Here is a 13,876-nt window from a genome sequence, read left to right on the forward strand (position 1 = left end):
GCCAGGGACAGACTGATTTGCATATAGCCAGGTTCTGAGCTGGGATGGTGCAGAGAGCTAAATAACGGTGATGGATCAAGCCCTGATCTTTGGACTGGGTAAGAGTGGTCTGCCTAATTCAGACACTCTGTTCATCACCACCCCCTTTTTTGAATCACACAACAGAAGAGCCGCTTAATCACCTCAAGTAACACACACCAGAACTGAGCATCTCACCTCCAGCAGTACACACCGGAACTGAGCCTCTAACCTCCAGCAGTACACACCGGAACTGAGCCTCTAACCTCCAGCAGTACACACCGGAACTGAGCCTCATCTCCTGCTTCATACACCAGAACTGAACCTCTCACTCCCTGCAAAACATAACAGAAGAGTCTCTCACTCACTTCAAGTAACACAGCCTGGAACTGAGCCTCTCAGCTCCTCCTTCACACACCGGAAGAAATGCGTTACTAACCTGTAACTGCAGTTATCCAGTATTGGTGTCTTTCATAGATTCACATGCCTGAATCATTCCCCGTCGTCGGGATGGGAGTCCCTGGTACATAAATAAAGTAATGTCCTATATAGACATATAGAGAATAGTAGGCCTAAATGCCTCACATTAGTAACATATCCATGTCCTTTTGTAAAAAGGACCAAACTCTAGAGAAGAGCCAATCAGCTGTCACCTCCCTCTAGAACCCTCCTGGCAGGCGCCTCAGTCCCTCAGATTTTCGTACGCACTAAGCTAAGTAGGCGTGTTACTGAGAGAATTAGGCGAGTCCTTCCAGGGGAGGCGGGAGGGTTGCATGTGAATCTATGAAAGACACCAATACTGGATAACTGAAGTTACAGGTAAGTAACGCATTTCTTATCCAGTATTATGGGTGTCTTTCATAGATTCACATGCCTGAATCAGAGTAGCAAGCAATGCAGAGTGCACATTTCGGATGGTACAGCATATACAAGTCATTAGATAATAACTTATCAAGCGACTAGTAACAGCCAATAGACGCCAACAACAAGTATCAGTAAAGAAATGTGCATACAAGAGAAGGATGGAGGGACGAAAGAAGGCTCACCTCAGTGAACTAGATGGCGTAGTACTGCTTGTCCCAACGCTGCAGCTTTCATAAGCTCTGTGTCCAGGCAGTAATGCCTAGTGAAGGTATGTGGCGACTTCCATGTTGCCGCTCTGCAAATGTCAATGACCGGCACCCCTGCAAAGAGTGCCATAGAAGTGGACATAGCTCTAGTGGAGTGGGCTCGCACCTTAGAGCCTAGTGGCTGTCCTGCTTGTTCATGACAAAGAGATGGCTGCAGAAATCCAGCGTGAGATGCTCTGTTTAGTAAGTGGGAGACCCTTCCTAGGTCTGCTGTAAGCGACAAATAGCTGGTTTGACTTCCTGAATGCTTTTGTTTTGTCGATGTAAAATTTTAAGCATCGCTTGCGATCCAAGGAATGCAATGATCTCTCTGCTGCTGAACTGGGATTTGGGAAGAAGGAACGCAAAACCACAGGCTCATAAAGGTGGAAATCCGGCTGAACTTTCGGGATAAACTTCGGATTGGTCCTCAGGATCACCCTGTCATTTTTAAATTGCAGAAAAGGATCCTGAATTGAAAATGCCTGCAGTTCACTCACCCTCTTTGCAGAGGTGAGTGTAAGAAGGAGCGATGTCTTCCAAGAGATGTATTTCAGGTCAGCTCTGTGCACTGGTTCGAATGGATGCTTCATGAGCTGATTAAGAACTACATTCAGATGCCAGGTAGGTGGCAACATCCTTACTGGAGAGAAAGACCTGTATAATCCCTTCATAAATTGTTTGATCAACCTGTTTGACCAGAGGGATGGACACGCTGAAGTACTCTTATAACGGGATATTGCAGCCAAGTGGACTTTAATGGAAGAGTGGGCTAGGCACGACTTTGCCAGATGTAACAGGTAAGGAAAAACTTGTTCCGGTGAGGAAGAGAAAGGGTGTATTCCTTGATCTGTACACCAAACACAAAACCTCTTGCATTTCAGGGAATACGTTGTGGTGGTGCTATCCGCTCGTGCTCTGGCTAGGATGTCTCTACAGTTCTGCAGAATATTCAAATTTCGAAACTCTCGGACCTCAGGAGCCAGGTTGCTAACTTGAGAGATTTCAGATCTGGATGTTGAACTTGCCGGCTGTTCATTGAGAGCAGAGACGGAAACTGCTTCAGACTGATCGGCGGTTTCAGGGATTGACGGTGGAGTTCTGTGAACCAATGTTGTCTTGGCCAAGTTGGGGCTATTAGAATGAGAGTACAAGGCTTCACTTTAATCTTCCTGAGGACTCTGGGAAGCATCAGGAATGGCGGAAAGGCGTACGCAAAGAAGTTGCGCCATGCAAAGGAAAATGCATTCCCTAGAGACCCTGACTGGGGATGCTAACTTGCGAAGTGTGGGCATTTGGCGTTGATCCTTGTAGCGAAGAGATCGATCTGTGGCGGGCCCATCTGGAAAAGATTTGGTTGAGGATCTTCTGATCTAGCTCACACTTGTGAGATGATGTTTTCTGCCTGCTCAATGAGTCAGCGAGTACATTGTCCATGCCTGGGACATATTGAGCCAGTAGGGCTACATTGTTCGATATTAGCCAGTTCCAGATTTTCTGCGACTCGCGAGAGAGTGTCAGCGGGGGCGTCCCTCCCTGTTTGTTGAGGTAGTGCATCGTCGTAGTTTTGTCTGTCCTGACGAGCACTAGGGAGTTTTTGATCCTTGGTAGGAAAGACTGCAGGGCCAGGAAGACCGCTCTCAGCTCAAGCAGATTGATATGAAGTTTCCTCTCTGCAGCTGACCATTTTCCGCTTATCTGCAGCTCCTGTAGGAAGGCTCCCCGACCTTCTAAGGATGCTTCTGTTGTGATGACATGAGGAGCCGCTGGAAGCAGGAATGTCAATCCTTGAGACAGGTTTCATGATGACATCCACCATCGCAAAGCTTTGACCATGTGAGAAGTCACCTTTATGAGGTCGTCGAATGACCGTGTGCATTGGACCCACTGCCTCGAGAGTGCCTCCTGCAGAGGACGCATCCGTAGACGGCAATGAGGGATCAAAAGGATGCATGATGACATCATCCCCAAAAGGGATTTGAAGAGGCGGACCGTCACTCTTTTCGAGGCTACTCCAGACGCTAGTGCTAAGAGTTTGTTTTTCCTCTCCTGAGATGGGAATGCTTTTGCAGAACGTGTGTCCAAGGTTGCACCCAGGAAGTTGATGGTTTGAGAAGGTCGTAGGGTTGATTTCTCCTGGTTGAGCGTGAGACCCAGGCAATTGAAGAGACTTAGAAAGGCATTGGAAGACCTGGACGCGTCTTCGAAGGATGGTGCCTTGATCAGCCAGTCGTCCAGATATGGAAAGACTTGATGACGGCGCTGTCTGAGATATGAGGCGACTGGGGAAAGGCATTTCATGAAGATGCGGGGCGCAGACTTGAGTCCAAAGGGCAGGACGCAGAACTGGAAATGCCTGCCCGCTACTGGAAATCTCAAGTACTTTTCGCGATTCTTGTAAATTGGTATATGGAAGTAAGTGTCCTGTAAGTCTAGTGACGCCATGAAATCACCCTCTTCCAGAAGATGTAAGACCTCCTGGATCGTTACCATGCGAAACAACTGCTTCTTCAGGAGTTTGTTGAGGGCCCTGAGGTCTAGGATTGGCCTCCATTTTCTTTCTTTTTTCTCGATCAAAAAGAAACTGGAATAAATTCCTTTTCCCCTTTGGGATGGTGGTACCTTCTCTATTGCTCCTTTCTACAGCATAACAGAGATTCCTCGTAGAAGCAGCCGTAGGTTTTTGTGATGCATTGGGCGAGGCGGAGTTTGTGAAGGGGTGCGTATGAATTCCATAGAATGGCCAAATTGTATTAATTGAAGGACCCAATGGTCCGTAGTAATTATCTTCCAATTTTGCAGAAAATGGGTAATTTTTCTTCAAATTTTTAATAAGTGAGATGAGGTCTGGACTGGCTAAATAGACAAGTCATTGTTTGCGTCCGTTGTTTCTCCTTTGTCCTCTACCCCGAAAGGACGACTTTCCATACAAGGATTGTTGGCCTGGTGTCTGCTTGCGTTGCTGGTACTGTGGCCTACTCTGGCTGGAAGAGTAAGAGGACCTGTATTGAAAACCTCCTTTGTAGGAAGATTGACCTCTTCCTCTGTTTCCCCGAAAGGACTGATTTTTATATTGGAGTGTGCCCAAGGCTCTTCCAGAGGTTGCTTTTAGCCATCCTTGGCGCCTCAAAACCGCTGCTCCAGCCAGTTGGCGGAATCCTGAACATCCTCCTCATCTGAGCTCTGGCATTTAACATGCAGTTCTGAGTGGCTAGTTGCCAACTGGAACATATCCCTGTCGTCAGAATCCTCATCTTGAAGGAGACATACTGGTGGCAATAGTTGCACACGGCTAGGAGAGAACTCCGGCGTCAGCGTCTTTCTCGTGATCTTTAGACACACAGAGCTGTTTGGAAGCCAGAAACAATCACCGTCAACGGGCCCGTCGACGGTGAGATCGTCAACAGAGTAATGTCGACAGTTGCCATAGCCGGTGAAGGTGTCGTCGACGGGGCCTTCGTCGGAGGTATAGATGTTCCTGCCGTTGACGAGGCCTTCGTCGACGAGGCCTTTGACGACGAGGCCTTCGACGACGAGGCCTTCGACGACGAGGCCTTCGTCGGCGGTGTCGATGTCGACGGTGATGATCTCGTCGTCGACGCCGTCGTCTGCGAGGCTATCGTCGACGGGATCTTGGGCGTCGACGATGATCTTTGATTACTATTGTAGACGATAAAGCCTTACCCGCCGTCGACGATGGGGTCGTCGTCGATGATGATAATAACGACGATGCCGTTGTCGTCGACGACGTAGACACATAAGCAGGAGACACTGCTTTCTTCGTCGCTGAAGAGGTCGTCGACGATATTGTCTTCGTAGACAGTGCAGGCTTCTTGAAGGTGTGAACCTCTTTCTCAGAAGCTGTTATTGACAGCCTCTGAATACTTTTTTGATGTCCAAGGGGCTAGGGGAAGCTACCCTTGGCCTTTTCAGAGATAATTTTGAGGAGATTGAAGAACATTCACTTTAAGCCTTTGGAGCCAGATTAAAAGGCGCCCTTCTTTGGAGTGTCAGTCATAGTGTACAGCTTTCACTTGAGGAAAAACGGGAAAATATTCCAAAATGCTGAAGAAAAAGTTGTGAAGAAACAAACCTAAGCAGAACTCCCTTAGCACAACGTGCGGTGGAAAATCTGAGGGACTAGGGCTCCTGCCAGGAGGGTTCTAGAGGGAGGTGACAGCTGATTGGCTCTTCTCTAGAGTTTGGTCCTTTTTACTAAAGGACATGGATATGTTACTAATGTGAGGCCTTTAGGCCTACTATTCTCTATATGTCTATAGGACATTACTTTATTTATGTACCGTGGACTCCCATCCCGACGACGGGGAATGATTCAGGCATGTAAATCTATGAAAGACACCCGTAATACTGGATAACTGAGCATCTCACCTGCTTCACACGAGAACAGATTCCCCTCCTGCAGCACACACCAAAACTGAGCCTCTCACCTCCTGTTGCACTCACTGGAATGGAGCCTCTAAGCTCCTGCTTCAAACACCGGAAATGAGCATCTCTCCTGCTTCACATGGGAATAGATTCCCCTCCTTCAGCACACACCAAAACGTAGCCTCACCTCCTGTTGCACTCACTGGAACGGAGCCTCTCACCTGCTCTAGCACACCTATGAGATATGCTGCTCACCTGCTCTAGCACACCTATGTGTCCGACCTCTCCACTGCTCTAGCACACCTATATGTAGGGCCCCTCACCTGCTCTAGTACACCGATGAGTCAGGTCCCTCACCTGATCTAGCACGTGTCGGGCCACTCACCTGCTCTAGCACACCTATGAGTCGGGCCTCTCACCTGCTCTAGCACACCAATGAGTCAGGCCTCTCACCTGCTCTCTATGAGTCTGGCCTCTCACCTGCTCTAGCACACCTATGTGTTAGCCCTCTCATCTGCTCTAGTACACCTATGAGTCGGACTCTCACCTGCTCTAGCACATGTGTCGGGCCACTCACCTGCTCTAGCACACCTACGAGTCGGGCCGCTCACCTGCTCTAGCACACCAATGAGTCGGGCCTCTCACCTGCTCTAGCACACCTATGAGTCTGGCCACTTACCTGCTCTAGCAAGTGTCAGGTCACTCACCTGCTATAGCACACCTAAGAGTCAGGCTTCTCACCTGCTCTAGCACACCTATGTGTCGGGCCTCTCACCTGCTCTAGCACACCAATGAGTCGGGTCACTCACCTGCTCTAGCACACCTATGAGTCGGGCCACCCACCTGCTCTAGCACACCTATGAGTCAGCCCCCTCACCTGCTCTAGGACACCTCTGAGTCGGACCTCTCACCTGCTCTAGTACACCTATGAGTCGGGCCTCTCACCTGCTCTAGCACACCAATGAGTCAGGCCGCTCACCTGCTCTAGCACACTAATGAGTCAGGCCTCTCACCTGCTCTCTATGGGTCGAGCCTCTCACCTGCTCTAGCACACATATGTGTTAGCCCTCTCACCTGCTCTAGCACACCTATGAGTCGGACTCTCACCTGCTCTAGCACATGTGTCGGGCCACTCACCTGCTCTAGCACACCTACGAGTCGGGCCGCTCACCTGCTCTAGCACACCAATGAGTCGGGCCTCTCACCTGCTCTAGCACACCAATGAGTCTGGCCACTCACCTGCTATAGCACACCTAAGAGTCAGGCCTCTCACCTGCTCTAGCACACCTATGTGTCGGGCCTCTCACCTGCTCTAGCACACCAATGAGTCGGACCACTCACCTGCTCTAGCACACCAATGAGTCTGGCCTCTCACCTGCTCTAGCACACCAATGAGTCGGGCCTCCCACCTGCTCTAGCACACCAATGAGTCGGGCCTCCCACCTGCTCTAGCACACCAATGAGTCAGGCCTCTCACCTGCTCTTATCATTATTATTATTATTATTATTATTATTATTAGGGTTTTGTAAAGCGCGTAGTAACCCGTAAGCATCCCAGCGCTAAGATCAGGACAGTCAAGAGGGCGACATAAGGGGGGGAGGGATGAGAAATGGAGATCAGGGGAACAGGTGAGTTTTCAGAAGTTTTCTGAACCGGAGGTAAACTGGTTCCATCCTTAGATTACGGGGGAGGGCATTCCACAGGCGGGCCGCGTTGACAGAAAAACGCCGTCCGCCAGTGCGTGCCCTCTTCACTCTGAAAATAGTGATGAGGTGTTCATGGTCAGAGCGAAGGGATCTTGTGGCTTTGTAGGGCCTGATGAATTTTTTGAGGATGGGGGGGCCTTTATCCTGCTGGAGTTTATGGGACAGACAGAGGGCCTTAAATTTGACTCGCTCTCTCACTGGGAGCCAGTGAAGATACTTCAGGCCTGGTTTGGCCGATGATCTAGCCGGAGTGTTGGTAAGAATCCGGGCCGCGGCGTTCTGGATCCTTTGCAGTTTGTTGAGGGTTGCTTCGGGGGCACCCAGATAGATGGCATTGCTATAGTCCAGCCTTGAAAGGATGAGGCCTTGGCTGGGCAATTTCTGGGAGACAGGAGGGAGCAGGGGCAGAATTTTCCTGATAGATTTAAGGAGCCCGAAGCAAGTCCTAGCGATTTTTTTGGCTTGGGTCTTGAAGGACAGGTCTTTTTCTAGCCAGATTCCCAGGCTCTTGATCTCGGTCTTGGGGACTGGAGGTTCACCCAAACAGGGAGGCCAGATGCTCTAGCACACCTATGAGCCGGGCCTCTCACAGACTTTAGCACACCTATGAGTCAGACTCTCACCTGCTCTAGCAGACATATGAGTCGGACTCTCACCTCCTCTAGCACGTGTCGGGCCACTCACCTGCTCTAGTACACCTATGAGTCGGGCCTCTCGCCTGCTCTAGCACACCAATAAATCGGGCCTCTCACCTGCTTCAGCACACCTGTGTCGGGCATCTCACCTGTTCTAGCACAACTGTGTCGGGGGCCTCACCTGCTCTACCACACCGATTTGTCGGGCCTCTCTCCTGCTCTAGCACACCTATGAATTGGGCCTCTCTCCTGCTCTAGCACACCTATGAGTCAGGCCCTTCACCTGCTCTAGAACACCTGTGTCGGGCATCTCGCATGCTCTAGCTCATCCATGAGGAGGACCTCTCGCCTGCTCTAGCTCATCTATGAGGAGGACATCTCTCCTGATCAAGCTCATCTTTGAGGTCGACCTCTCGCCTGCTCTAGTACACCTATGAGTTGAGGACATCTCTCCTGATCAAGCTCATCTTTGAGGTCGACCTCTTGCCTGCTCTAGTACACCTATGAGTTGCTCTAGCACATATACAAATCGGGCCTCTCACCTGCTCTATCACACCAATGAGTCAGGTCCTTCACCTGCTCTAGCACATATGTGTTGGGCCTCTCATCTGCTCCAGCACACCTATGAGTCGGACCTCCCGCCTGATCTAGTAGTCCTTTGAGCTGGGCCTCTCTACCCTGCTCTAGCAAACCTATGAGTAGGGCCCCTCACCTGCTCTAGCACACCTATGAATCCGGCATCACGCCTGCTCTAGCGCACCTATGAGTCAGGCCTACCACCTGCTTCAACACACCTGTGTCGGGCCTCTCACCTGCTCTAGCACACCTATGAGTCGGGCCTCTCACCTTCTCTGGCACACCTATGAGTTGGGCCTCTCACCTGCTCTAGGACACCTATGAGTCAGGCCTGTCACCTGCTTCAGCACACCTGTGTCAGGGACCTCACCTGCTCTAGCACACCTATGTGTTGGGCCGCTCCCCTGCTCTAGCACACCAATGAGTCAGACCTCTCAAGTGCTCTAGCACACCAAGGAGTCAGCCCCCTCACCTGCTCTAGCACACCTATGAGTCGGGCCTCTCACCTGCTCTAGCACACCTATGAGTCGGACCTCTCACCTGCTCTAGTACACCTATGAGTCAGGCCTTTCACCTGCTCCAGCACAACTGTGTCAGGGGCCTCACCTGTTCAAGCACACCTATGAGTCAGGCCTCTCACCTGCTCTAGCACACCTATGAGTCGGGCCTCTCACCTGCTCTAGCACACCTATGAGTCGGGCCTCTCATCTGCTTGAGCATACCTATGTGTAAGGCCACTCCCCTGCTCTAGCACACCAAGGAGTCAGCCCCCTCACCTGCTCTAGCATACCTATGTGTTAGCCCCCTCACCTGCTCTAGCACACCTATGAGTCGGACTCTCACCTCCTCTAGCACGTGTCAGACCACTCAACTGCTCTAGCACACCTATGAGTCAGGCCTCTCACCTGCTCTAGCACACCTATGAGTCGGGCCTCTCACCTGCTCTAGCACACCTATGAGTCGGGCCTCTCATCTGCTTGAGCATACCTATGTGTCAGGCCGCTCCCCTGCTCTAGCACACCAAGGAGTCAGCCCCCTCACCTGCTCTAGCATACCTATGTGTTAGCCCCCTCGCCTGCTCTAGCACACCTATGAGTCGGACTCTCACCTCCTCTAGCACGTGTCGGACGACTCACCTGCTCTAGCACACCTATGAGTCAGCCCCCTCACCTGCTCTAGCATACCTATGTGTTAGCCCCCTCACTTGCTCTAGCACACCTATGAGTCGGACTCTCACCTCCTCTAGCACGTGTCGGACCACTCACCTGCTCTAGCACACCTATGAGTCGGGCCACTCACCTGCTCTAGCACACCTATGAGTCGGGCCACTCACCTGCTCTAGCACACCTATGAGTCAGCCCCCTCACCTGCTCTAGCACACCTATGAGTCAGCCCCCTCACCTGCTCTAGCACACCTATGAGTCAACCCCCTCACCTGCTCACAGGACACCTATAAGTCGGACCTCTCACCTGCTCTAGTACACCTATGAGTCAGGCCTTTCACCTGCTCTAGCACAGCTGTGTCAGGGGCCTCACCTGTTCAAGCACACTTATGAGTCTGACCTCATCTGCTCTAGCATACCCATGAGTCGGGCCTCTCACCTGCTGTAGCGCACCTAGGAGCTGGGCCCCTAACAGCTGTAGCACACCTACTCTCACAAACTCTGGCACACCTATGAGTCGGGCCTCTCACCTGCATTCTCTATGAGTCGGGCCTCTCACCTGCATTCTCTATGAGTCGGGCCTCTCACCCGCTCTAGCACACCTATGAGTCAGGCCTCTCACCCGCTCTAGCACACCTATGAGTCAGGCCTCTCACCTGCTCTAGCGCACCTATGAGTCTGGCCACTCACCTGCTCTAGCACACCTATGAGTCTGGCCTCTCACCTGCTCTAGCGCACCTATGAGTCTGGCCTCTCACCTGCTCTAGCATACCTATGAGTCGGGCCTCTCACTGCTGTAGCGCACCTAGGAGCCGGGCCCTCACCTGCTCTAGCACACCTATGAGTCGGGCCTCTCACCTGCTCTAGCACACCTATGAGTCAGGCCTCTCACCTGCTCTAGCACACCTATGAGTCGGGCCTCTCACCTGCTCAAGCATACCTAGGAGTCGGGCCTCTCACCTCCTGTAGCACACCTACTCTCACCAACTCTGGCACACCTATGAGTTAGGCCTCTCACCTACTCTAGAACACCTATGAGCTGGGCCTCTCGCCCGCTCTAGCACACCAATGAGTCAGGCCTCTCACCTGCCCTAGCACAGCTATGAGTCAGGCCTCTCACCTGCTCTAGCACACCTATGAGGCGGGCCTCTCACCTGCCCTAGCACAACTACAAGGCGGGTGTCTCAAGTTCTCTAGCAAACCTATGAGTTGGGCGTCTTGCCTGCTCTAGCGCAACTATGAGTCGGGCGTCTTGCATGCTCTAGCTCATTTGAGGTGGACCTGTCGGCTGCTTTATCGCACTGATGAGTGGAACCTCTTGCCTGCTCTAGCACATCTACAACTCTGGCTTCTCGCCTGCTCTAGCGCACCTATAAGTCGGGCCTCTCGCCTGCTCTAGCACACCATTGAGTTGGCCTCTCGCCTGCTCTTGCGCACTATTGAGTCTGGCCTCTCACCGACTCTAGCACACCATTGAGTTGGCCTCTCGCCTGCTCTAGCACAACTATGAGTCAGGCCTCTCACCTGTTCTAGCACACCATTGAGTTGGCCTCTCGCCTGCTCTAGAACACCATTGAGTTGGCCTCTCGCCAGCTCTTGAACACCAATGAGTTGGGTTTCTAATGTTCTCTAGCACACCTATGAGCCTGGCCTCACCTGCTCTAGCGCACCTAAGAGTCGGGCCTCTCGCCTGCTCTAGCACACCTTTGAGTTGGCCTCTCACCTGCTCTAGCACACCTAGGCGTCTGGCCTCCCCTGTTCTAGCACACCTATGAGTCAAAATGAAAAGGCTTTTCACTTTGCCGACGGCCAGCCGTGCGAACAAGCACTTCAGAGAGTTGCCGGAGGACAGGTACATTCGTATCATGGATTTGTACCGATATTGTTAAAACCCACGTGGAGGCTTCTTTTACTTTGACCGGACTGCTGATCATTCTTTAGTCCAAGGCTCCCCAGTATTAATGGACTTCTACTGGTGCAGTAGTATACGGTCGTATCTGGATATCCATGACTTAAACGCAATCAGTATTCACACAGTGGCTAATAAATATCTATGGGTGACAGTCCCAAAGAGGAGAGTACAGGTGCAATACTATATATGGCCGTTTCTGGATATGCATTACCACTAGTACTCTCACAGTAGCCAGTAGTTATCGAGAAGGCTTCCTCATCATTAGATCGACAGGAACTCCACAGCCGACCCGGACGCGGTTCAATGCTTTTTTGACTTCGTTTGAGAATTGTTAATCTCAACGCCAGTTACTTCCATTTGCCTTGAAAAAGTCTGAGTACAGACGAAACACATGTCGGCTAGATTTTGTGCTGGTAAGTCTTTTAAAATCAATAAAGACCAGGGGAGGAGCTACGACACCAACCAAGATGGCCGCATAGTCTCCCGGCTCCGCTGACCTATGTCCTACGCTCTACTATCCTGTCACCTATCCTGATTTCCTGCCCCGGATCCGTGTGTGGGACCCGATTTGCACTTCGATGATGTGATCCCGGAGTTTCTCCGACATCGTGGAGCGAAGTAACGTCGAGGACCGATTTGAGGCCTAACCCAGCCGAGAAGCCGGGGTCTCGAGTGCTGGCCTAGCCGGGTCCGAGTTGAACAACAACGGACTGTTGAATGCGGTTGGGTCCGGTCTCTGGAACATTCGGAATTTTGGGATTGTCCTGCTACCATCTGCTGCCTGGTGTTCTATAGGAGGTGAGGTGACGAGTGACGTGCGGTGCTGTGCTGCGGGAGTCCCAGTCCGGGGGTCCGGCATTCATATCGCCGATGGCCCTTGGGTTGGAATCTCCCCGCGCACTACTGCACGCTAACAGTCTGTCCCTCATGGATCATTCCTGCTCCGCCTAATCTTCCCCCGGAGAAGGCGCCTCTCCGTGGGGAACACCATGCCTGAGGAAGAATGGAGGCTGACGGAGCAGGCTCAAAGTGGCCCGTCATTGCGGACGGTGCTGGAGGCCCTTGTGGCACTACAGGAGACTGTTGAAGCCCAGACCTGCAGCCTGTTGTTGGCGGCAGATGGAATCATAGGACTGAGACCGGATCCTGGCTTGACGCCCGAGACCCGGCAGCCAGCTCGCCTTTCGATTGACGCCCTGGTGGCGTACTTAGACCCAACGCTGGAAGCTGTATTTGCCCCTATCGCAGTGGAGCTACCCGAAAGTACTGTGTTTGGTGACTCATTTAATCCGTTGGGATCCCCGGTTTTGCAACTGTCGGAAAATGTACATGCTGTCCCCACTTCGGATCCTTTTAATCGGTACTGTGAACTGGTTTGGACTGTGTCGACCCCCCTCCCCAGGCGGTCTATCAAGATGGCGGATGGGATAAAGCCTGGCTTCGGAGACAGGAAGGGGCATCGTTGGTACCAGCCGACTACTTTGGGACTTGCCGTTCTTTTTTCATCTGTGGACCCTTGTTCTGCCAACTTCTGTGTACCTTTTGACATTTTGAGGACGGGGCTTTCTTCCCCTGACGGACTCAGCGAATTTAATCGACGGGGCCAAGGCTGAGATTGCTGTCTGGGTTGTTCATTGTGGTACTATGGTTAACGGGATTGTTTTATTGAATTAACGGAGTGCGGGGCGGGGTTGGTTAGGACGGGGGCGGGAGACTGGGAGTGCATTGAATATAGCCCTCCTCCATTTCCCCTCTTCGGGTGGGCTTTTATTTTTTTTATCTTATATTTCGGGTTTCAGTTCTTGGGCGACAGGCACGCTGCTAGGGGGGTAGGCCGTAGTCATCTGCAGGGGTGCAGGGTGGGGGGCTGGGGGATTGGAGTTTTGTTTTTCTTTGTTTCTATGGCCTTTTTTCTCTTTTTATCTTTCTTTGGCCTTTTATTTTCTCTTTTTCCGGGTCAGTGTAGTGGGTTCATTGTTTGGTCCATCTCTGCTTTCACATCTGTGCCTCAACTCTCGCGATGTTTCGGGGCCACGGGGCGGGCATAAATGTTGGCGCGAACCGTAATAGTACGCTTGTTTATCCGGGTGTCGTCTGCTTTAACACCACTGATTTACATGAAAACGACTTAACTGTGGACACACTGCTATTTCGCTCGCCCCCTCTTCATAGCTTGAGATATTGTATGGCACCTGATCCTTCTAATTTAATATTATAAAATGAAACCTTTTGTATCCTGTTCCCAATTTGATATGGCTTCCAACCAGTGCGCATTGTGGATGTAGCGACTATGCTCCCCGGGAGGCTGGGTCTGAAGTTTTGATCGTAGTATTGTGTTGCAATTGTTTAGCGGCCAGCCCTGGGGGTTGT

At 51.6% G+C, this 13,876-nt stretch overlaps 1 protein-coding gene across 2 annotated transcripts in view; it reads right to left on the reverse strand.

Annotated features, from left to right (window-relative positions):
* Window positions 1–13,876, reverse strand: part of PTPA (protein phosphatase 2 phosphatase activator) — a 623,109-nt gene that overhangs the window by 404,175 nt on the left and 205,058 nt on the right. The window lies entirely within an intron of this gene.

Source organism: Lissotriton vulgaris, chromosome 5 (assembly GCF_964263255.1).
Source record: "Lissotriton vulgaris chromosome 5, aLisVul1.2, whole genome shotgun sequence".
In the NCBI taxonomy this organism is placed as follows: domain Eukaryota; kingdom Metazoa; phylum Chordata; class Amphibia; order Caudata; family Salamandridae; genus Lissotriton; species Lissotriton vulgaris.